At 44.1% G+C, this 24,601-nt stretch overlaps 1 protein-coding gene across 10 annotated transcripts in view; it reads left to right on the top strand.

Moving 5' to 3' along the window:
- The first annotated feature begins 9,584 nt into the window (after nucleotides 1-9,584).
- TRAK1 (trafficking kinesin protein 1) overlaps nucleotides 9,585-24,601 on the top strand; it is a 178,256-nt gene continuing 163,239 nt past the window's right edge. For 3 of the 10 annotated variants that reach the window (XM_070237930.1, XM_070237941.1, XM_070237932.1), the window contains exon 1: nucleotides 22,908-23,306. The gene's annotated coding sequence lies outside the window, so the exon portion shown is untranslated. Of the gene's footprint in view, nucleotides 10,077-22,865; nucleotides 23,307-24,601 lie in introns of those variants that run through there. The other 7 variants (XM_070237935.1, XM_023620681.2, XM_070237939.1 and 4 more) reach the window with 6 other exon arrangements.

The following is a 24,601-nucleotide window of genomic DNA, read 5'->3' as shown; positions in this document are numbered from 1 at the left end:
CTTTGTGATATGGTTTATCATTTCCCTCTCTATTGATTTGGATATTCTACAGCTACTTCAGCTTTTCTAGCAATAACCCAGAACATCTAAAAAGAATTTCTATTTCTCCATCAAAATCATAATTACACAGGATGAAACCTTTAGACTTACTTTCTTTCTCCATCCTCTTCCCTCTCTCATAATATTCCAGACTTTGTGGAAATTGTATTTTAATTTCAAGTTATTAATTTTGTTTACCTTTAAATAATCTTTAATAACCAGTGCATTAAATATTCTCATCATATTGGGGGCTGGCCTGGTGGAGCAGTGGTTAAGTGCACACGTTCCACTTCAGCGGCCCGAGGTTTGTTGGTTTGGATCCTGGGTGCGGACATGGCACCACTTGGCAAGCCATGCTGTGGTAGGTGTCCCACATATGAAGTGGAGGAAGATGGGCATGGATGTTAGCTCAGGGCCAGTCTTCCTCAGCAAAAATGAGGAGGATTGGCAGCAGATGTTAGCTCAGGGCTAATCTTCCTCAAAAAAAAGATTCTCATTATGTTATTAAAAATTAGTTAGACATTAAATTATAACAGTTTCAATGTTTACCACTATTTTTAAATAAACTTATTATTTTAGGATAGTTTTAGATTCATAAAAAAATTGCAAAGATAGTACAAAGAGTTCCCATATGCTCCACATTCAGTTTGCTCTATTAATATCTTATGTTAGTATGGTATGTTTATCACAAATATTGATAATGAAAAAATACTGATACACAACTAAAGTCCATATTTTATTCAGATTTCCTTAGTTTTTACCGAATGTCTTTTTTCTGTTCCCAGCTCTCATCCACGATACCACATTACATTTAGTTGCTGCATCTCCTTAGGCCCCTCTTGGCTATGACAGTGTGTTAGACTTTCCTTGTTTTTGATGACCCTACCAGTGTTGAAAAAGATTGGTCAGGTCTTTTTAGAATGTCACTCAATTGAGATTTGTCTGATACATTTCTCGTGATTAGAGTGGGGTTATGGGTTTTGGGGAGGATGATCCCACAGGTAAAGTGCCAGGCTCATCACATCGTACCAAGAGTACACACTATCAACATGACTTCTCACTGTTGATGGAGACCTTGATCGCCTGGCTGAGGTGGTGTTCGTCAGGTTTCTCCACTGTAAAGTGACTCTTTTTGCCCCTTTCTGTACTGTACTCTTTGGAGGAAAGTTACTGTGCAAAGTCCACACTTAGAGAAGGGGGAGTTATGTTCCACCCACTTGAGGGTGGAGATCTACATACCTTATTTGGAATTCCACATGTCCCATGTATTTATTTATTCATGTCAGTACAGATTCATGGGTGTTTATTTTATAGTTTGGTTATAATCCAACACTGTTTTATTTTGTTACTCAAATTGTTTCAGCTTTGGCCGTTGGAAGCTCTTTCAGTTGACTCTTGTGTCCCCATGACGTATCCCATCACTGTAGGTTTTGTTTTGTTTTGTTTTCTGGAGCACCTCTTACTTTCTGGCACTGCAAAATGCTCCAGGCACATATTGTATTTTATCTCTGTGTTTTGCATATGATCCTTTAGCCTCTTTATTTGGATTTATTTTTGTTTGTTTTCCTGGAGAACATCCTCAAGTGAGATTAATGTCTTGTTTTGATAAAGAAATATAACTTTGTTAAAATTTCAAGGGTAAATATTAAAGAAATAAAAACAGGTCATAAAACTTCAAATCAATTGAAAGGGGGAGGAAAAGAATCCATAAAATATGTTCTATCCAGCAAACTTTTGAAATGGAGGGGGAAAAAGGAAACCATGACTTCATCAAGATTCCTCAAGCTGTGTGTCGTTTCTTCTGCTTGGCACTGGGATGTGCAGCCTTGAAGTATGCTTCACAATGGAAGATGACTCCAGGTGGAGTTCTTTTCAGGAAAAAGAGCCACCCTTTCTGCAGCATGTGCAAGATGATCAGACATAGGCACTCTTGCACTTTGCCCTCGGCTTTGTCCTTTTTTGACAATAACGTCATTCCCCGTGGAATGGGGTGGCTTTATGTCCTGTCCCACGGGGTGATTCAAGTAAAACGAAAGGCATGAGCACTTCTTGCTCCTGAAAGTCCTTCTTTGTCCACTCAGCTAACAAATAGGTCTGCTATCTTCCTGTACGAGTCCGCTGCTGTTGCGCCCTGAATTTAATTGGTCCATGTGGAGTGGGCTTGCGGGAGGAATAAAGTAAACTCTTTCCGCTGCCACATTCCCTTAGCTAACTCAGCTTCAGCTTTGCCAAGTTCTTATACCCTAGGTGGAGATCGTTTCTTGTTGGCTTATTTATTCCTAAGGCCCTGTGAGAGAAACAGGAGTCTATTCATATTAGGTCAACTGCTTTCTTTTGCTAAACGTGATAAATTTGGTAACACCCAGAGGAAAACATTCTCCTTGCTGATGCTAAGCAGTGCAAGATTGTTACTTTTGTTTTCTTCTCATGGTCCTTGCAGTGCAGAAACAGCTGATTCTGCCTCTCCTCACTTCATTTCCCAGTGTGACATAATCACAGAGTGTCTAAAGAAGTTTCCTTAGAGGCTCTTTGCTTTACTTTGGTGGTTTCCAACACAGTCTGTGCTAAGCACAAACATTGGCCAATATGCATACTAGTAATAGCAGGATAAGTGTCTCAGTTTGGGTTCTCCCAAAAGAATCTGCAGAGATATACAAGCCATTTATTTGGTGATCCCAGGAAACACGGGCAGGGGAACAGAGAAGTGAGACAGGGAAAGAGAGAGAGCCAAGGAAGGCATTTTATCAAGCAAAAATAACTGGAACTTAATCACGTGGCGGAAGTCTGGAAGTCCACTCTAACTAATCTACCCCCTGATACCCACCCCTGGACCTCCAACCCTGCATGAAGAATTCTTGCTCAGGGGAAAATGAAACAAAACATACGCACATAACACTAGGACGCAGGCAGCTGGGAGAATATCGGCCATGCTTAAAAATATCGTGTACCAGAAACTCAGAAAGGCATAGGAAGTGGAAAATATTTAGAGAGGAGCAACTAAAGAATTAAAACAGCGGAGGTAGTATTCTATCAGGATAAACTGAGATTAAGACGCTTTAGCTTAGAAAGAGGATTAGAGGAGCTCAAAGTCCGTGAAAGCCTGAGGTTTAGCTGAGGTCAACAGTCATCCAATGAAATGTGGATCCTAGAACTTGGAGATAAGAAGTAGTTTTATGACAAAATAAACTAAGATGAACAAACATACCATAATCAGAAAGTAGTATAGGACACTCATAACCCCAAGAATAAAATTGTAGCTATTGAAAATCAGGCAGGGTTTTGGTAGATGGTCACTTTATAATGGGTTGTGGAAGGGAAGTTAAGGATGCTCAGCACATATTCTCAAGACCTTTTAACTTTGATATAAAACCCAAAAATTTACTACATTCTGCACCCTCAACAAAACAGTACAATGTTAATCAGTGAGTGCAGTCTGGGTCAGATGGATCTTTGGTTAGGTTCTGAAGGATTGATCATTCAACAAATATTTATTGAGCTACTACTCTGTTCTAGACCTTGTGCTGAGAATATATCTGGAAATAAGACAACCTCGTTAATCAAGAGAGAAGAGGACTGGCCTGGTGGCGTAGTGGTTAAGTTCGTGTGCTCTGCTTCGGTGGCCCTGGTTTCACTGGTTTGGATCCCAGGCATGGACCTACATGCTGCTGGTCAAGCCATGCTGTGGCAGCATCCCTCATAAAAAATAGAGGAAGATTGCCACAAATGTTAGCTCAGTGACAGTCTTCCACAAGCAACAACAGAAAGATTGGTAACAGATGTTAGCTCAGGGATAATCTTCCTCACCAAAAAAGAAAGAGAGAAGAGACAGAAAATAAACAATAATAAATAAATTGTATAATATATTCAACTGTGCTAAATAAAAAAAAATAGAGCAGGGCAAGGGGAACTGAGATGGCTGGGGAAAAGAAGTGGCGAGATTAACTGAGGTGGTTCAGGTGGCCTCATTGAGAAGGTGAGGGAGGGGAATTCCAGGCAAAAGGGACAGCCCAAAAGTGCTCAAGTGAGAGTGCCCCTGGTGTGTTCAAGGACCAGCAAGGAGACCACTGTGCCTGTGCAGTGAAGTGAGTGAGTTGGAGAGAAGAGAAAAATGAGGTTGGGGGCAGACCATGTAGGTATTATGGGCCATTGGAAAGACTTTTGCTTATATTCTGGGAGAACTGGGAAGCCACCAGAGAGTTTTAAGAGAGGAGGGCCGTGATGTGACTCACATTTTACAGGAACGTTGGCTCCCATGTTGACAATGGACTGCGGGGAACAGGGAACAGGGCAGCAAGAGATCAAGTAAGGATTTAGGAGGCTCTTGCAGGAATCCAGGAGAGATGATGGTGGTTTGGAGTAGGATGGAAGCAGTGAAGGTGGTGAGAAGTAGACTGTGGATTATATTTTGGAGGTAGAACCAATAGACTTTCTGATAGATTGGATGTGGGGTGGAAAAAAAGAGAGAAGTTAAAAATGATTACAAGGTTTTTGCCCTGAGCAACTGAAATCTAGAAGACTACAGGAGTAGAACTTGAGGAAAGACCAGAAGAAGTTCAGTTAAGGGATAATAAGGTTGAGATGCCTGTTAGACATCCCAAATGGCAATTTCAAGTAGGAAGTCTGTTTACATGAGTCAGGAGTTCAGGAGGGAAAGCCAGGGCTGGAAGGATAACTTCGGAAGTTATCTGTGCATAGATTGTGTTTAAAGCCTTGAGATTAACACCACATGCTACAAAGAAGTTATTGGTATCAATCTATTTTTTCCTTACTTCTAAGGAATCCATGAACAACAGGTCAGCATTATAAACATAAGGCTACATATCTTAATCCTAGGATTCCTTTCCCACTCCAATCCTCACCTCTCTATTCTTCCCATCTTCCAAGACTGAGATTGAGTTTCCTTTACTTTGCAGAGGGACAAAATTGAAGTGTTTAATCAGTCATATGGGGCTAGAAGCCTGGATTGAATTGTGACCTTGTCACTAGTGTGTGAATTTGGCTAAGTTACTTAACTTCTCTGAGGCTCAGTTTCCTTGTCTATAAACTGCAGATAACAATAGCTATCCCACAGAGTTGCTGTGAGGATTCCATGAGCTCGTACTATTAAAGCACTTAGTGCAGTGCTTGGTGCATACACGTGCTCAAGAAAGGTTAGATTAAAACCCTGGGATGAGACATTCAATGATCATGTGAATGTGGATATAATGTGACTGGACCTTTGCTCTCCTGGAACGGTGGCAGGTTCACGTTCTTTTCCTGGAAAGGTGTATGTGCGGGAGGTGGTTATAGGTGAGCGTCCCATGATCATTTAGAATGCTCTCAGTTCAGTTTAAGCTGATGCTTTATTTGTAATAACTGGTCTATTTCCTACAAAGTTCCTAAATGAATAGAAAATACATTTTTCTTTTTTCCCCCCACATAGTAACTGTAAGATTGTCTGAAAAGTATTAATTTTAATTAAGCTTCAGTTATGCACCCCTACACACTACCAGTTGAATTTTGGAGGACCATTTATGTTACAGCGGGGTTTTAGCATAGTATTGAAGTGTTACTGTCAGTCATGGAGGTGGAGGCGGACACTGTGGAGCTAAGCCTCCCTGGCTGGCCCTGAAGTGGTCTGGTCTTTCTCACACCCGTTCTTGGTTGTCTACTTGAATCCATCCTCCCCACAGCAGCTGGAGGGGGTTTTAAAAAATGTGCATTTGACCACATCACTCCCTTACCTAAAACTCTTTTCTTCTTACTGAAACCATCACAGGCCCGTAGTCTGGCTCTTCACCACGGCTCCAGCCATCAAGGCTCTTTGCTGCCTCTGGGTCTTTGTCTGATGCTGCCCCCTCCTCTTTGCATCGTTGGCTCCTATTCCTTCTCTGGGTCTCAACTTAAGTGTCTCCTCCTTAGACAGGTCCTCCCGGACCAAGTAATGTACCGCAGATACTCCTATTACCTACTTCTAGTGCCTGGATCCTTCCCTTCATAGCAATTGTCACAAGCTAGTTGAATATGTGTGTGTGTCATATTATCTGGCTCTTCTCCTAGACTGAAAGGTCCAATAGGGCCAGGGCTGTACCTCTTGTTCACTACACTATCCCCCTAGCCTATCCAATACCTGGCACAAACAGGCACTCACACACAACCTGTTGAAAAATGACATGCATCTACTTTTAATTATTTCTTCTATTGTTGATCTGAACTAGTATGTCACTCACTCTGTAGCTACTGATTGAGCATCTACTCTAGGTCAGGTACTATTCTTGGTGCTGGGAATGCCGCAACGACTGAAGCAGGCCAAAAAACTCTCTGCTCACAGGCTGCTTTTTTGCTGGTGAGTCAGACATCATTTTATGTATGTATGTTTTGTGTCATACCCTCTCAGTTCACTTGTTTGCTCAGCATCCACTTGACCAGTGGGAGATAGGAGCTGGTTGATAAATGCTCCTTCCTTCTCTCTTGCATCCTGCACAGTTCCTCAGAAGGTTCCAGTGGGGCTGAGCCCAGTTGCTGACAGAAGTGACCACCTAGATTACACACTCTTGGATGGGCTTTCTCCCCCTCCCTGTTTCTTTCTTTCTGATCCTGATTCCCTTTTCCACCCCTATTCCATGGGATCACTTCCCCAAAGAAACTACCTGCCCTCAAGTCCTTCTACAACACTGCTTTTGAGGAGAACAAAGCTAACAAAGCTGGCATTTTAATTCTTTCATCAGATCACTTTCTACATTTCCATCTTGGGTCCCTGGCTGTATTTTGGCTTCCTAAAGGGCAGCATCAGATACTCTTTTTTGTATTTTCCTGCAGTTACTAATTCTGAGCCTGGCAAATATTAATAAACATGCTGATTTTGATTTGACTTGACAAAAGGAAAGAATACAGTGGCTATCTATGGCCCAAGGGAGGCCAGAGTTGCTTCTGGTGCAGAGACCTTGGTCTGATACTAAATAAGGCTGGGACCTGCCAGGGCAATTCCTGTTTTCTCTTCTGTGCACCCATCCTGCTTCCCTCCCAGGTCCCTGCACCCTTGACTCCCAGCAGCAGCAGGTCCCCAGCAGCTCCAAGTAGCTCAGGGCCCATAGCTGGGACCTCACTCCAGGGGCTCCACCTGCTACCTGCTCCCTCCAAACTGAGAGTATAGAGGGAAACCAGCCCCTCCTCCTCAGGGCTGGTATCCACTTGTCTGTCATCTGGTGCTGGAAACCAGATGTCAGGACCCTGCTCCCACAGCCCACCATCAGAGACTCAAAATGAATGAATGACTTCAAAATTCTGTACGAAACTTGATGAATCTCATGGATATAGAAAGTGATGGGGAGCTGGTAAAGGTGCAAAGAGCATTGGACATATGCGGCAGACAAGAGTTGTAGTTTCGGGTCTACCACTAATTTGATGCTCCTCTGGTCATGTACCACTTTTCTGCCCACAGTTTCCTGAAAATGAGAAGGTTGGACTAGATGATCTCAAAGATCCCCCGGTTCTAGGATTCTTAAATTACAGAACTGGAAGGAACCTGATCTGTCAGTTATACTTCAAATCGTCTTTTTTTCTTAAAAACCCCGCACTGTTGGTAACAGCCCCATGTCTACTCTAAACCCACTAGGAGACAGCTCCAGCACATCTGCTCTTGCATACTCCCAGGCAGCCAGGCTCATGTACGTACAAACCTGGCATATACTTGATCACTGTTTTTGTAACTGAAATTTTAACTGAGATCATTGTAGATTCACATTCAGTCGTAAGAAATAATACACATTGCCCAGTTTCCCCTGATGACAATATTTTGCAAAACTTTAATATGATATCACAACCAGGATATTGACATCAATACAATCTACTGATCTTACTCAGATTTCCCCAGCTTGATTTGTGTAAGTTTTATATAAATTTGATCACCTGTTCTAAAACCACAATCTCTAAAACCACAAGGATCCTTTGTTTTGCCCTTTTGTAACCACACCTTGCCTTCTTCCCATCACACCTCATGCCCTACTTGATGGTTTTTTAAAAATCTTTTTTCTGGAAATAATTTTAAACTTACAGAAACATTACAGTACACCCTGTACCCAGATTGCTAAACTTTTGCCCCATTTACTTTGTCATTTTTTTCCTATCAACATGTCTTTTTCTTTTTCTGACTCATTTGAAGGTAAGTTGTATACGCCATGCCCCTCTACCCCTTCATGGTACTCCAGTGTGTATTTCTAAGAATAGGGATATTTTTCAATGTGACCATAGCACAGATTATCAGCATCAGCAAATTTAACATTGATTCACAACTTTAATCTAATCTCAGGATTCCAATTTCATCCATTAGAATGTCCTTTATAGCATTTCCCCCTCTCCAGTACAGGATCCAGTCTAGGACCAGGAATCACATCTAGTTGTCATGACTTTTAACACCCTTTAATCCGGAACATTTCCCAACTCTTCTGTCTTTTATGACACTGACATGTTAGAAGAATACAGCCCCTTTAGCAGATGTTCTTCATTTTGGGTTTGTCTGAGGTTTCACCATCATTAGATTCAGGTTACGCATTCTCCCCAGGAATACTGCATAGGTGATGTATTCTGAGGACATGATATCCATCTGCTCTCATTGGTGATGTTAATTTTGATCACTTGGCCAAGGTGCTGTCTGCCTGCCCCTTTGTATAGTGAACCTTTTCCTCTTGCTACTACTAAGCCTAAACTATCTATGAGGAGACACGCTAACCCAGGCAAATATCTGCTCCCCAGTAAAAATCCCCCCTGGCGTTAGCATCTGTTGATGACTCTTGCCTGAACCAGTCTTTACTATAGACACTTGGTGTCTTCAAGTCCTCTTCCAACACTCCAAACCAGGTTGTCTACAGTTTAGTTTCCTCGCATCCTTGGTTCTGGTCTGTCTTCTTCGTGTCCTCCCAATGTCCTCTATGACCTTTGGGCAGAGACTAGGCCAAAGCTGTGGACTCAGCAGCCTCAACTGGAAGTGAGCTAACGCGGGTTGCTCCCCATTAAACAGTCCATCAGTGATTTGCATAATAGAGTGGCCTGTGAGCACTTACTTCCTGGATCGTTTCCTGATTCCCCCGCACCCCCGCCTCCTCCCTCACCCTTGGTGGCATTTTGTTCAGACTGCCCCTCCACATCTCCCCCACTTCCGGACTCTGTCCTCCCCTACTTGAAGACTAAGGGTTGCTTTCCTCGGGGACGGCCCCGTCTGCAAGAACAAAACGCCTGGACTTGCACTGCGTTCATGGCAAATAGTACCCCTGCGAGTCCCATCTTCCCTTTAGACTGATTCTGGACGGACACCGAGAAGTTAAGCGCTCGGGGCGGGTGTGATAGCTTTTCCCGACCCAGGTATTTCGCCAGGTCTTCTCTGTGCCCAGCAGGCGCGGACAAAAGCGCAAGGGCGGGCCAAGGGCCGCGGCTGGAGAAGCTCCGGGCGCTGACACTCGCCCGCCCGTTGGGCATCCTGGAGGGCAGCCCGCAGGTGGCGGCGCGGGGTGGCGGGCGGGGCCGGGGAAGGGGAGGGCTTGGCGCGCGTCGGGCGGTGACGGCAGCGCGAAGGGGAGGTGCGAACCGCCTGCCCGCCGGGGAGCCATGGCGAGAGGCCGCGCCGCGGCGCCCGCATCACTGCCCGCGTCCCCAGCAGCGCCCCCGCCTGTCGCCCCGCGGCCCACCCGGCCGCCGCCCCCGCGCGCCCCGAGCCCGTGACGCCCGCGCGAGGCGAGTGAGACGCCTCTCGGAGAGGGGCTGCGCACGGGAGGGAGCCCGAGCGCCCCGAGCACCCCGACCACCCCCGCGTCCGGGACCCCCGGACCACCAAGTTGGCGGGCGGGCAGCAGAAGGAGGAGGCGCCGAAGCCGAGCCCCGCCGCGTGCGCCCCGGTGCCGCCCGACCGGCTGCTGCGGAGGGAATTGGAGCTGCCGGGCGGCCGGGGCCGGGCCGAGGACAACGAGGAGGAGGCGGCCAGGAGAACCGAGCGCCGGGGCAGCTCCGCGCCGGAGGCCCCGGAGACCGCGGCTGCCACGGGCCCGCGCTCCGTGCGCCTCTCGCGGGTAAGCTCGGGGTCCGCTTACCCGTGCCTCCCGCGCATCGGGCCCGAGGGCTGGAAGGGGAAGGACACTGGTGTTGCGGGAGTGTGGGCGCGTGATGTGTGGCGGCGGGGGAGGCCAGGCTCCGGGACCCTGTCGGGGCACTCCCCCTCCTGCATTGGCCGCACCTGCGGGAGGCCCTTGGGCGCCCAGAAGGGTGCCCATAGGACATCGTGTCAGTCACGCCGCGTGGCCTGGATTCTGGGCTCCGGCACTCCGAGGTGACAGTGAGACGACCTTCAAAGAGCCCTGAGCTGAACCAGGCCAAAAGCGCGAGCAGCACCCCGATTCCCCCTCACCTGCAAAACTAATGTAAATTACATCTGTGGGATTTGTCTGGGACCGGACAGATGGCTTTAGGACCCCCTCCTTTCCATCCTGAGAGTTAGCAAGTTCACTCTGTCACTTTTTTGATATCAGTTTTTAAGTTCTTTTCGAATCTCCAAGGTCAGCATCTTGCAGGTAAAAATAAACATCATGTTTCTTCTTTTCTAAAGTTGTGTTTAGGGAAGCACAAGTCAAAAACCCAGCTGCTCCTGTGGCTGGTGCTGGACGCCCACCACCCGTTACGCCTCCGTGTTGTAGAACCCTTCCCTGAACTTACTCAGAAATTGAAATCAGCGTCCACTTCAAGCGTCTCCTAAGTGTGAGTGTTAGGCCTCTGATTTTTTAAAAAAGTTTTTTTCCAATAGGCTTCTTCGGAACTTAATTGCTTCAAACAAGTGTGTAAATGGTGTCAATGTTGTCTGTGAGTGTGTAGGCAGGACGGGTACCCTTTTGTGGAGTGTCTTTGGGTTATCTGTGGCAGGTGACAGACACCACCGCAAAACAAGCTAGGACAGGGTCCTTTCCGGTTTCCATCTGCAAGAGCAGCAGAGAGGGAGGTGGCCAGACTGAGTAATGTCCAGCCCTGGAGCAGTCTGCACTGAGGAGGGTGTCCCAAGTTCCACTGGAGGATGACAGGCAGGGAGCTTGGCTGGCAGGTTCAGAGTTGGACTTGGAGTGACAGATGGTGCCTTCCCCTCTCTCTTGGTTTGGAAAGGTCACGCTTCTGTGCCTTTTCATCTCTGACCCCAGCTTTATCACAGAGGTACTCAGACAAGTGTGGACTGAGCCACCTGAAGAGCTGAGCCGGGTTCAGGGATGCTGAGCTGGGTTAGAAAGCCCATGACTGTGGGCAGCAGGTTTGGCAAGAGTTGGTTTTCAGCTTGGCCCCAGTGTGAGCTGTTTCCTGTTTGATGCCCCAGGGACCTGTGGGATTTGGTTTCCCATCCCCAGCTCTCCCTGGTGCGTGCCTCCGCCCTGGCTGTGTTGCCTATGCTCCTCTCTGCTGAGTTAAACAAAAAAAAATGGACACTGGCCTTGCAGTGGGAAACCTGGGTTCAGATTACACTCCTCTTTCTCTTTGCTGGCTGTGTGACCCTGGCTCTTTATTTAACCTCTCTGACATTTAACCTCTCTGACCTGGCTTTTCCCTCTCTGGGATTGTCCCTTCATTACCCCACCCCCCACCCCCACCCCGCTCTCCCCCAACAAACCTCATTGGACTGTTGTAAAGATTGAAGAGTGTTTTAAATGAAAGTATCTGTCTGTAAAAGTTTGTGTGAATGACCTGGAAGGGTTTGCAGGTCTCCTTCCAACCTGACTAGGTTTGTGACTTGGTAACCTTTTTGAGCCCCACAAGGATAATAAAGCAGATATTAAAATAGTAATGATTATCTTATAGGTTTATTGTGAGGGGTCAGATCAGATCACATAAAAGGGCTCTGAAAATAAAAGGGCATTATTCGCGTTGAACTGAGTTCTTAAACTTTCAGTTTCCAAACTGACAGCATCTTACTGTTTGCCATCTGTGGTGGACTTTCTTCCTGTCACTGCGTTCTGAGCCCCTCCCTTGGACCTTACACATAGTAGGATTCTGTACGTGTTAGATGAGTCTTGAATTAACCATCTGGGCTCCCCATCTTGGCTGTGTGCTCCAAGGTGGAGAGCTGACCTTGGGCTTTCTCTGCACCATCAGCTGTTGGTGTTTTCATAGACGTGATTGTTCTGGTGCACCATACAGCTCATAAGACAGCCGAGGGGCACAAGCAGGCAGGTGGCCACTTTTCCTACAAGGGCAGTTCTTTTTCCCCTGTAGGGCTCAAGTGAGAAAGGCATCGGAAGGTGAAGAGTTCGTTTAAAGTGACTGATGGTTGCAGACGTTAAGTCAAGCCTTTCACCTGTGCTGCAGTTGAACACTATATGATTGGGAAGTTTGATCAACTTGGGGATAAGATTACAACCACCACCCTCTTCAAATATGTGATGCTTGGGTGACCCTTGGTTTTGAAAATGGGTCCTGAGCTACTTAACTTATCTGCATTCGGTGTGCACCATGTTTTTTGTGGGGAGAGGGGACAAAGGGGTGCTCCTTTTGGGAGATTAAGATGTTTGGGGGAGAACTGTCTCCACCAACCCCGGGCCTCTTGTGGGTTCTTAGATTTTATTTTATGGTCTTGGGTGAGTGTTGTATGGAGATACACTGTTAAATGGGTCTTCTGGTTCCTCTCCCCTTTTTGCCATCTTCTGAACAAATGTTCCCTATTCTGACTTGCTTTCTTATCAGGTGTGTCCAAATGGTGGCCACCTGCAGTGTTGAAAAGTTCAAAGTTTTGGCAAAGAGACAGTAAATAATGGCATATGTGTGAATCCAGATGCCTCTAAGCTACATGTAATACCAAATGACGTGCAGCTGCTTAAAGAAAGGCTTTGACACGTGTTTTATGAAAGGCTGTGTGGTGTTATCATTCACTGAGAAGCTCATTTAATTATGTCTTTGTTAAGAGTGCACCTGAGGTGGAAGAGGGTGGAACAAGGGTGGAAGGGGAGCTCTTAAAATCCTTGTTTGGGCTTCTGGTCCAGCATTCTAGAAAGGACTGCTCCCAGCCTCACCTGGTTAGTGGTGAGAGCTTTTCTGGGCAGCGCTGTCAGTCTTCCTGACGAAGACTAATGGCAGTGACTTCTCAGGTGGCTGCTTACAGCCTTGGGAAAGTCTTTTGGCCCCAGGTCTCCAGTTGTGAAGTGGGTTATACTGATGCTTCTTAAACTTGCTCCCGCAAACTTCAGGGCAAAGGAACCCTGGAAGTGGGGATTGGGGAGCTCAGCCTGAGGCTTCCAGCACGAGCCTGGACTTTCAGTGTTAGTTCAGTGATTCTTTTGATGAAGACCACAATGCAGGATTCATCTTGTTTGTTTTAATATAAAAATGCTTTCCGTTGCTGTCTGGAGTCTGAAAGCACTGGATGAAGATGCGCCTTATTTCTCTGGGGGCTCCTAGAGCGTAAGTATGTGTATCTCGGTTCGAGAATCTTGGAGCTGGATTCTTTCTAGGGTCTCTTCTAGTTCCACACTTTATGATGTGCCAGGACATTTAAAAGCAGAAGGTAATCTCCTTCCCAGAGGAAGTGGATTTTGTACTAACATCTGAAAAGCATACTCTCCACTTTGGGGGGGCAATAGGTACATTAGCAAATTAAAGAACCACCAGAATATAAATTATCTGGATTTAAATGTTAAGGACAACCATGCTCTGGGAATTCAGGGGACTTTGAAATCTTTTTGTTTGTTTGTTTGTTTGTTTAAGAATTAGTTGAAAATAACTCTGAATGTGTGGAGTGGTTTGATTTTTTCTGAAAAGTATCCCTTTAGCGCATGCTATTCAGAGCACTTCACTCTTTATTGGGCGCCTTTTTTTTTTTCCATATTTTTTTTTATTGAGTTAATGATAGGTTACAATCTTGTGAAATTTCAGTTGTACATTAATGTTTGTCAGTCGTGTTGTAGGTGCACCACTTCACCCTTTGTGCCCACCCCCCACCCCACCTTTCCCCTGGTAGCCACTAAACTGTTCTTAGTCCATAATTTTAAATTCCTCATATGAGTGGAGTCATACACAGATTATCCTTCTCTCGCTGGCTTATTTCACTTAACATAATTCCCTCAAGGTCCATCCATGTTATTGCAAATGGAATGATTTTGTTCTGTTTTACAGCTGAGTAGTATTCCATTGTATATATGTACCACATCTTCTTTATCCAATCGACTGTTGATGGACACTTAGGTTGCTTCCATGTCTTGGCTATTGTAAATAATGCTGCAGTGAACATTGGGGTGCATAGGACTTTTGGGATTGCTGACTTCAAGCTCTTTGGATAAATACCCAGTAGTGGGATGGCTGGATCGTATGGTAGTTCTATTTTTAATTTTTTGTATTGGGCTCCTTCTTAATGACTAGACTTAGTTACTAGATAGTGTGATTATGTTGACTAAGAAATGCCTCTGTCTCTTGACTTGTATTCACACAGATCAGCTATTAGTAAATGCTACATGTGGTTACATAGATGCAGGTGTATTTACGTCACTTAAAATGACTATTAATTAGAATAGGGATATGGGGTTTGTTTTTTCTTTCTTCTCTCTCCAGGTTTGGAGAGAAAAAGCATGTGTGCATGTGAAGAACTGTAGGACTTTAGAAGTTCTCCATCTGTTCCTGTGGTTCTTTGGGTAAAAGTCAAAGAATCCTTCCAGGCAGCTCTTTAAGATCCCTGCATACACCGTGGACCTGGAGTTTTTTTGATGGTAGCATTCTGTGAGTTCTCAGTTTTTAAGTTTTGCAAAAAGTGGAGGAGGCGTGATCTAGGGTAGGCTTGCTTCTTTTCGTTATGGGCTTTATCAGATAATTTTCAGTTTGGGATGTGGTCAAAGATAAAATGTCTCCCTAGAATGTTGGAAATGATTTGGCTTCACTTATATGATTGAATTGTGAATTTGAACCGGGAGGAGCAGGTGAGCGATCAGTGTAGAAGCCATCCTGGAATTGATTTTGTCTAAGGACCATTGGGAAACTTTTTCTTGGAAAGCGAGGAGGAAAAATTTCTTTGACCTCCAGGAGCATCGATTGTGCTCAGTGTGATGAGAAAGGCAGGGAGTGAGTGACTGCAGATGGCTCAGCTGTTTATGCCAGAGGGACTGAGAGTCCAGATTCATGGAGGAACCAAGTGGCTGTGGCCTGAGTGCAGAATGGCCTTGGGAAGAGGGCGATGCTCATGAGAGGGAGATCCTGACTGTTGCTGTTTCTGCCTGACTTTTGGTCCTGCTGTCATGAATCAAGCTGGTTGCTGGAGTATAAGGCCTCACTACTCAACGTGTGGTGGGTGGGCCTGAAGCATCAATATTGCCTGGGAGTTGTTAAACCCGAAGGATCACAGACCGTGCCCAGACCTGCTAAATCTGAATCTGCATTTTAAACACATCCCCAGGTGGCATTAATGCTCAGACACTCCTTCATGGTTACACAGAATGTTCCTCTCTAATACGCAAGGCCAGACTTTGCATATGTTGGGAAGAGCAAGTGGCCAGTGTGTGCTTGTTCCCTGCCTTGCGTGGGAGAGTTGGGGCTCAAAGTTGAATTCAACCTCTTGCCCTCCACCGAAAGGAAGGGGGCTAGGGTTTTTGGAAAAGATTGCTGAACCCATTCCTTTCTGAACGCCCACCTCTTCCCTTCCTTCAGTTATGTACAATGAACTGTAAAATGGGAGGACCCAGGGAAGGAAGGGAGAAACTGTCATTCTAAATCAGTAGTGAGGGAAAAGCAGTCCAAAATCCAGCCACTTGTTTACCCTCCTTACCCTGGCACACCTAAAACATTGGGTGATGTTTTGAGTTCTTAAAAATGTGCCAGAGCAGTGGATAGACAGTTTTCCGCAAATTCTAGCTGAGTAGTTGAAGCACCCACCCACCCACCTACTCTTTGTTGAGCAAATCCATGTATGTGGGAGGTCACAAGACAGAGCGTCAGGATGGTGAGTGTATCTGTCCCCAGTGTGTGTAACCTCTTCCTCAACCTCCCATCTTCCCTCCTGCTTTCCCAGCAGGTACAGAGCTCTCTGCCTGCCGTGTTCCCTCTCATAACCTCCTGTGGGGGTGGGAGCAGGGAACCTGTCTTTGCCAGATTCTTCGTTTTCTTTTTGCCCAAGAGCTGCCCAAATTCCCCGGTCTGAGAGATGAAAGGAAATCCCTAATGGAATGACCATCTTTTATTTCTGTTTAAAAAAATTGTGGTAAAATAAATAGAACGTAAGATTTACCATTTTAGCCATTTTAAAGTGTACAGTTTTGTGACATTAAGTACATTCACGTTATTGTGCAAATATCACCACCATCCATCTCCAGAACTTTTTCATCTTCCCCAACTGAAACTGGACTGATTAAACCCTAACTCCCCATTTCCCCCTTCCTCCAGCCCTTAGTAACCACATTCTACTTTCTGTCTCTAGAATTTGACTGCTCAAGGAAGCTCGTTTAAGAGGAATCATAAAATATTTGTCTTTTTGTATATGGCTTATTTCACTTAGCATAATGTCTTCAAGGTTCGTTCACATTGTAGCATGTACCAGAATTTCATTCCTTTTTAAGGCTGAATATTATTCCGTTGTATATATGTACCACACTTTGTCTATCCGTTCATCCATCTTTGGACACTTGGGTTGCTTTCATCTTTTGGCTATTGTGAATAATGCTGCTATGAACATGGGTGTACAAATATCTCTTTGAGTCCTTGCTTTCACTTCTTTTGGGTCTATACCCACAAGTGGAATTGCTGGATGCTATGGTAATTCTATGTTTAATTTTTGAGGAATTACCATACTGTTTCCCTCAGTGGCCGCAACATTTTATATTCCTACCAGCAATGCACAAGGGTTCCAGCTTCTACACATTCTTGCCAACACTTGTTATTTTCTGTTTTTTTTTTTTTTGATAATAGCCTTCCTAATGGGTATGATCTGGTTATTTCTAGTCACTTTTCTCCCTTCATTCTGTTATTCTTCCAACACTAGCCATGGTCTTTGCTTTGCTTTGAGCTGTGGGAAATTCCTAGAAAGTGGTAGATATTAGGAGCTCTTGCTTCAACCCTTGCTCCTGATTGCTGTTTAACTCCGGGGGTATCCCATTTAATTTACTTAAATGGATAAGTAAGTGTGGTGGGACTCAGATTATTAAGATTTTGAAGGTGCTAGTGTTTTAGGGTCTGTGTATTTATGGTCTTTCCCTCCATTCTTCCCTTACCTTTTCTATTTTGAATAGAAATTGGAGTGTGTGAGCCGGGGGATCAAAGAGAATAATAGTAGAAAGGCAGTTCAGTGTTTTACATTCTATTTTGTGAGTCTGAATACAGGGTTCTAAGGGTAAATTTGGCTTGCCTGTTGGACCTTGACTTTGAGTAGGGGTGTTTGGTGGTTTGACATCTGCAGAGATCTAGCAGCACAGTTATATTGTCAAGGGCCGTTTTTTATTCAGTGAGGGTCCAAAGATGTGGGCCTGGCCTGCATTGCAGAATTTCAAACCTGGGAAGAAAATTGGAGGTTTACTTAAACTAAAGGGACAGGCAGATTCTTGTCACGTTACAAAATTGGAATTGGTAACCTTTGTGCTGGAGGATTAAAAACACCAAACAAACAAACAAAACCAAACCTATGATTCAGGAATAGCAATATAATGATTTAGAGGAAAGGTGGGGAGAAGGAAAATGAGCAATTTGTTATATGTATGACTCACTGGAGCTGGGTCTGTGAGTGTTACATTTGGCTACAGAATTTCTGAGACAATGGCTTAACTGGCTCTCATAACAGAGAAGAAAAGAATGTCATCCAGACGTTGGGTATTTCATTTCAACCTTTGCATGTAGGTTATGTTTTAAATAACATGCTGAGTACTGTGGGAATTGACCAGTTCTACTTTATGTGCCTGAGTAAAGCGTAGCCTTGTTTTCATTCATTAGTTAAAAAATAAAAACTTTCAGATTTAACAGTCTGTCTGGATAAATACAGCACACCATGGATGTGTTTGAGGCCATGTTCCTTTTTTTGTCCCTTTAAGATTGGTGCTTTGTCAAGGTTAGATTTATTGAACCCAGCCAAGAACTCCTGTTTATGACAGCCAGTGCCTGAATCCTTACCTTATATGATAACCTCATATGGTTATTAAGAGGATTACGTGAATTAATATGTATGCTTGTCCCACAGTAAGCATTGTGTTTTAGCCATTGTTGTTGTTGTTGTTGAACTCCTCATGATGTGTTCACCCACAAGAAATTTGGACCACATATTCTGTGGCACACCCTATGGGTATGTGCTGGCCTTCATCTTTGTAGTACTAATAGGACGAGCCCTAAAGGCCGAACGAAGTGATGAGGGCTGTGGTTTTTGCTCACCTGACAACTAACTTCCCTGCTTTGGCTTTGAGGAGAAAGGGTTAACTCTGCAAGGATCCTAAGGCATTAGAAAAATCTCTTTGGACGTGACATTTGCACACAAATATCAAGATGTTTCAAAGGTCTTTTGTGGAAGAAGTGTAGTTTGGTGTTAAATATTTGAGAAATTTGAGAAAACATCTGTTTGAGAAAACAAGGAGAATATTCTTACTATTACAATAGTAGGCAAAAGGTGTGACAAGCAAATCATTGAGAAAATACTCTAAAACGTTGACTGATGCAGTAGATGTGTTTATACTGTACTTGGAAGATAGGAAAATGTTTGTATGCTTAAAAGAAAAGAGAAGTTACTTTAGTACAAGAGGAAAGTCGTAGCAACTATTGAATGTTAACTTGGAAAACTTTCAGCTGGGCTGAGTCTCATGGTATTAGAAGAGAAATGATGCTCTTATGGCAGGGAATAAAGAAAGTAAATATTCCTGGGAATCTGGTTATTTTATCATCAGACTTTTATCCTTTATAGCGTACTGAATTCTCTGTTTGGGGAGAGGCAGCATGGCAGAGAATGATTAGCATAATCAAGTCTGAGAATTTCTCTCACAAAATCAGAAGTTGCATCCACGTTTGGTCACTAGTGTGCAAAAGGGATGTGGTTGGTAGACTTTCCAAAGAGAAGGCCCATGGCAGGCCGGAGGATGTCTTTAGGAGGAGTGGCTGGCTTCATCTTGATGAACATGCCCCAGGCCAGTGTGTGGTCCTAGGCCTCATCCTCCTCTGGAATGACTGAGACCTGCAGTGAGGGAGGGTGATGACTTCAACTGAGGTAGTTAGTGTGGATGGGAAGAAGTGGATTCGTTTGAATGATGTTGAGGAGGTAAGGCTTGCTTGTTGAAGAGATGGCAGTAGGGGGAGGGAGGGGCTGGGTCAAGGAGGAGACTGAGATTTCCAGACTGGACTAACGTAACTCAGTTGTGCAGGGGTGAGGACCTGGAGGATCCTGTTTTGAATGTACTGAGTTTGGTGTGCTTGTAAAATTTCCAAGTGGAGGTGTTTAGGGCAGTGGGACATCTGGGCCTGAGGCTTGGAAGAGAGATCTGAGTGTGAAGTAAGGGTTGGGGCCCATCGCCGTGTAGACAGTAGTGATGTCATGTGTAGAAGAACTCACAGAGGACTGACCAGAGATTGACCAGGAGGAGACCAGAAGTGATGGGGGAGAGAGTGTTCTTGCAGCAAACGGTGGGGTTTATGGGGGTCACTCTGCTGTGAGAGGTCAAGTAAGAGGAGGGCTAAAGTGTTCTTTGGTTTTATTTATACATAGTAGGTTTGCCAATACTTGTAAAGTTGTATCACTCGGTTTTCCATGGTTCAGAAGAGACACTGGCTTAGCCTTTTAGTAACATGTTGACTATAAGCATTCTTGTGGTGTTCAGGAATATTTGCACATTTCCTTGCCAAGTATCATGTATGCTTATCTCACGGGTGTCTATTTTATGGATTCCTGAATTTAGTGAGCTCTGAATTAGAGATTTTACTGTACTTTCTTGTGATTCTTATACACCTTGAAGTTTTAAAGTTTGTACTGTTGGAGCTGTAGAACCATGGTAAAATTGGAGGGAATTAGAAATCGTTTGTTTTAGCAAAGAGACCTCTGCAGCCCCATCAGAATGGATACAGTAAGAAATTTGGCAACCAACCTTTGGTGAGGATGTGGAACAACTGGAAGGCTCATGCACTACATGCAAAAAAGAACAACCACTTGGAAAACTGGCAATATTTACCAAAGCTGATTATATACTTTATGACCCAATGATTCACTCCTGGGCATATAAGCAACGGAAATGGGTGCTATGTACTTAGTTCATAGCAGCTTTACTCATGATAGCCCCAAACTATCCATTAACTGGTGACTCTTTAAACAAATCGTGTTATATCCATTCAGTGGGATACTATTTTTGAATAAAAAGGAATGAAATACTAATACATGCCACAAAGGGATGAAAGTTACAGACAAAATCTTGAGCACAAGAGACCAGACACAAAATTATACACTGTATTATTCCGTTTTCCAGAAGTTCAAATAGACAAAACTATCCTGTCATAAGGATCAGAATAGTGGTGGTTACCTATGAGGGGTATTGACATACAAGGTGTATATTAAAGTAAAAATTAGTGGAGCTAAATCCAGGAGATAATTAAAGATTCCAGTTAATTTGGCAATTAAAGTGAAATATTTGGTCCACAGAATTTAACTGTGCTCCAACTCTTAGTTTTCATCTCATCCCTTTCCTCCCTGGCCCTTGGAATCATTGAGAACACACACACACACACACACACACGCACAGACACACGCACACACACATACACACGCACACACACACACACACACACACACACACACACCCCACCTCACCCCCCAGTAGATGTCCTTAAGGTGGTTGTTGTTCAGTCTTTGGCACAGCTAATGAAGCCTGGGTATTTCTTCTTTTTTCCTTGGTTCACCCAGAGCGTATTGTTGTTATTGTGGGCCAGGCCTAGACGAGGGTAAAGTGACTGAGGCACCTGCCTAAGGTACAAAATTTAAGGGGGGAAGTTGCCAAAAAATTTAATCAAGATAAATATATTTTAAGGCAATATTAAGAAAAATCTAAATTAATACATAAAAATTTTTGGTGAACAAAATATCAAAGTTTTTAATAAAGACAGAATCGGTATTACTAATTTTTCCTTTTGCCTCTGGCTCCGATATGGCTTGGCAAGGAACTGTTGCGGGCCCGAAGGTGCAGCCAGGAGGATTCTTTAAGACTTCAGAACTGTAGATTCGACCTGATTGTATGACCAAAAAGAGTGAAAGTAAAAGGACAAGGTTGAGAGATAAAGACTGAAATAGCAATTGATTGTGTTAATGCTTTTAGTGTTTTGTGAATGGAAGCAGCTCTGTTGTGCCTTGGAAAGGATTCTCAGTATATTAAACATTCCAACCAAAGGGAATAATGTGTAAAAGTACTTATAGTCCTTGAAAAATTGTCATGGTTCTTTAAAGTAACACTCAAAATTCATAAAAAACTTATGGCAAGAGTGACTTTAGTGATATAAATCAAAACAAGAAATTGTTAAGGCTTAGATAACTTATTCATGGCATTAACAGGGTATAAAACAGTGTCTTTTACTGTGTAACAGTGTTTAACAGTAGAAGAAGTTAATGATTTGCCCACCTTTTAGCTAATCATGTGATTGCTATTGATATAATTACCTGGTAGGCAGGGATAGAATCTGGTAATTTGCTAGCCTGGGTATTGCATGCTTACAAACACATCCGTGCTATTGTATGTTACTAAGCGCGGTTTCTGAAATGTGGCCTTCTTTGTCTTTTTCTGGTGAATAAGCCCCATGTATCATGTCCGCTTGGCCCTCCTTGCCATCAGGATGTGTTGCCTGGACCGAGAGAGAGAGAGAGATCCCAGATTTTTCAGCTCCTCTTCCAATTGCTATGGCTACAGTATCAGTGCCAACTGGAGTCTCCTCTCCCGTCACTTTCCGCTAGGCTTCCCCTTCAAGCTGAAATCCTTCCCCTTCCTGATGCCAAGGGGCAATTTCTTCAAGTGCCAGAGGGCTTTTAAAAGTGTACTGTTATGGGAATCAGTTTCAAAAAAATTAAACCGGAAAGGGTTAAAACTTCCCAAGTTTGTAAGACCTCCCTTCTTTGTTCACAACCCTCACCCCCCTTTCCGATTTTGCTGTGCATCGTTCCCTCCTAGCAACACGCAGTGGTCAGTGGGAAAGTCAAGCCTGGCTGAGGGCCTCCCTATCAGAGACAGTCCTCCCCAGACGTGAGTCCCCAGGGCTCCTGGAGCGGCTTACACCCTGTACCTTGGTGGCAAGCATACTTGGTGGCATGCCGGCCTTTCATTGTACATGTAGGGGTTTTTCATTAGGAATTCTATTTCTTTAATAGACGGTGGGCTATTCAGATCTTTTCTTTCATCTTGTGCCAGTTTTGGTAGGTTGTATATTTCAACAAGTTTGTCCATTTCATCTAAGCTGTTGAATTTCTGGGCATAACTATTATCATTTTCATGTCTAGAAGATCTGTAGTGATGTCCTCATCTTTTGTTTCTGATATTTGCCTTTCATGTTAAGAACATGTTTGTTCAAAGGAACTGCGAGATCATAGTAACTTAGCTCAGGAAAATGGGTGGGGGTGGTTTCAAGAAAGGGAGAAAAAAGGCAGTGGAGGAAATGAAGCTTGGATGTGAGGAGGGCCAAGGAGCTGGCCTGTCCCTGTTGTTGGTGCTGCCTCTCTCTGGAGGAGCAGCCGGGAAGGAGTGGTCACGTGGGCGGTGAGCTCATTAGGCTGGGGACACCAGCTGTGCTATTATTAGGGCTTTTAAGGTCCGTGGCAGATGTTCTTAGGCAGAGATCCAGCCTTGTTCACTTCCCACATATGGCATAATACAGTACATGGAAAAAGAGCGACTTGGTAACAAATAGCTTTTCCATGAAGCACATCACTACTTTTTCCCATGAACTTTTTCCTTCTCTTTCTTAGTGTCATTTTCTCTCTCTGCTGTTCGATCTTTTTCTGTCTGTCTTTCTGTTTTCTCTGTGTGCCTTTTTCCCTTTGTCTCTCTGTCTTTGTCTCTGCTGTTTGGCCTGTCTTTCCCTCCCTCTCTTTCTTCTTTCCTTCCTTTCTCTGTCTCTCTCTCTCTTTCTCTCTGTCCTCCCCTCTCCTTCTCTGTGTCTCTCTCTTTCTATTTCTGTGTTGCTCTCACTCGCCTTGGCACTCCCTCTGGCCGCCCATCCCACACTTCCTTCTTTTCTTGTTTAGGCCCTTTTATTTAACTTTCTGTTGAAGTAGAAAAGGATATAGAGGGACATGAAGAAATTTTGCCGATTTTGGGTTAAGAGTGAACCTCGGCGTTTCATAGAAAGTATAAAGAGTGCAGGTAAGTCCGAGGGTGATCGTGCCCTGGAGACTGTCAGGACAAATGCCTGTTTTCAGTGGCCTGGTTAGCTTACTACCCTCTTCACTCCTGTGGCGCAGCAGCGGCTGTAGGGCTGCTGTAACCCAGACAGACCGATGAGCCGGCTGGGGCATTGATTTTCGTTGTTTATTTTTGCACATAGTTTGTGCGTGGTTAATCTGTCTGACAATTTCTCCTGCCACTGTTATCCTGGATCTCACCCACCAACTTTTATCAGTAAGCTTCCCTGTGACCCCTCCCGCTTCCGTCGTTTTTATAGTAACCCTCACCTTGGCTTGGAATCACAAGGTGGAATCAGTATCAAATTGACTTAGATTATTGTTCTGAGGGACTGAATTCCTACAGGAAATCTGCTGTTATGTGATATGACCTCAATGTATATTTTTTAAAGTGCAGAGTGATGCAAGCTTCCTTATAGAAGCTTCCTATTGTTTATTTCAAAGTGCTGATATTTTGATATATTTGCGTTAATTTTGTAGCTGTGACACAAAATTAGTTACCCGATCGTATTTTTATTTCAAAAATAATGAAATAATACATGTATCTATTAGTGTGATTTCTTACTCTAATAATGGCTACAAGTGTCAGAAGTAGATTTTAAGAAAAGCTTCTTTAACCAGGGCATTTTTCTTCAGAAGGAAGTAAATGTAATTACTTTCGAAAAAATTATTTTTTGGAGTTTAAAAATTATTTAGTTGGAAATAAGATTTTAAAAAAGCCCCAAACCTAAACTATAGAGGAAGATGAGGATGAGAAGAGAGAGACTGAACTGGGCAGCTAATTATCCACGTTGATTTCTCTGCTAATTCAGAGATTGAGAAAGAAAAAACAGGAACAACTGTTTTTCACTTCCCTAACTTTAGTTTATCTGAAGGAGGGGAATCATAAAGCTTTTAGAGACTGAGCTGACGTGTATATGCCATACGTGCTGGCTGAGTGGTTCATGCTTATTCCAGAAACGTATGGTTGGTTCTGATTTCATAGGTCTTTAGCAGGTCAGAGTCACCTCTGTTTGGTATCAGGTGATTCCTGGCAGAATGGGTAGCTGGAGACCTTCTGAGAAGAATGATTACTAAGTGTATATTGACTGGCTTCCCTGGGCCAGGTATTGAGCTATGACAGTAAATGAAACAGTCCAGGGCCGGGGACAGGCGAGTAATGGATGTAGGATGTAATGCCAAGTAGTGACCAGGGTAAGGCGGCAGAGAGGGAGGGTGGAGTGGCTGTGAAGGCGTCTTTCGGGAGGTTATGGGTGA

Source organism: Equus caballus, chromosome 16 (assembly GCF_041296265.1).
Source record: "Equus caballus isolate H_3958 breed thoroughbred chromosome 16, TB-T2T, whole genome shotgun sequence".
In the NCBI taxonomy this organism is placed as follows: Eukaryota; Metazoa; Chordata; class Mammalia; order Perissodactyla; family Equidae; genus Equus; species Equus caballus.
Note: the sequence above shows the minus strand (reverse complement) of the source record. Positions and strands in the feature narration are given on the sequence as shown.